This window comes from Chinchilla lanigera, unplaced genomic scaffold, assembly GCF_000276665.1.
Source record: "Chinchilla lanigera isolate Chin_1 unplaced genomic scaffold, ChiLan1.0 scaffold00083, whole genome shotgun sequence".
NCBI lineage: Eukaryota > Metazoa > Chordata > Mammalia > Rodentia > Chinchillidae > Chinchilla > Chinchilla lanigera.
In genome coordinates, this window is record NW_004955484.1 from 1,822,012 (window position 1) to 1,823,032 (window position 1,021).

Sequence of the window (1,021 nt, forward strand, 5' to 3'; positions counted from 1 at the left end):
TTGTGTCTCAATAATGAGAAAATAAAACAGGTCTGTTTCGATTCTATCCAAATACACATGTCCTTACCTGTATGGCATTGACTTTAAGGGGTCTCAACTAAATAACCTGGTAATTCATGTATTTTCAAAAGTAGTAAACCTTTTCTTTTTAATGAAATAATCATCTTTCTTCTCTTCTTTCCTCTGCAGAAATTTGAATTTATGCCAGTAACACAGTAACATCAATAAAATAATCTAAACATTTCTTTTTCCTATGCATGAAATTAAATCCACTTAAAGTATGCATGATTGGTGGGATTGAAAGGACCACATGTTTGCCAGGCACAGTGGTACACGCCTGTAATCCCAGCACTTGGGAGGCCGAGGCAGGAGGATCATTGTGAATTCAAGGCCAGCCTGGGCTACAAAGTGAGCTCAAGGCCAGCCTGAACTGCATAGCAAGACCCTGGTTCAAAAAGTCAAAAAAAAAAGGACACATGTTTAATTAGACCTCTGCTAGGTTTTATCAGTTATCCTTTCTCTGTTGTTCCGGGTAGATCAATACTCAATTTTTTGGACACATGAATTTTTAAGGGATGGCAGCTAGCTTTTGAATTTAGGGCATCATGCCTCACATATGAGCACCTGCTCTACCGCTGAGCTAGATCTCCAGCCCTTGAATTTTCTTGTCTAACAGCTGCATAACTATTATTTTAAAAAAAGAAGATAAAGCCGTAGACTCACTTTCAAAGAGAAATAAAGGTTTATTACAAGCAAGCACACATCCCCACCTGTTCTGTTACTTCCCCTTCCCCCTTTCTGTCTTCATTCACAATGATTCAGAGTTGTGTGTTAGCCAGGATGCACGCCAAGTTCTGTAGCTGAATTAAAAAGAAAACCTATGAGGAATAGAATAAATAACCCTTGACTTTAGTGAGCATCTCATGTGAAAAAGCAAACTCATTCTAAGTCCTAAACTTAAGGATTTAAAATTAAAACCAAACCTATATTGGTTTCTACTCATGAAGATATAGGTATCTAA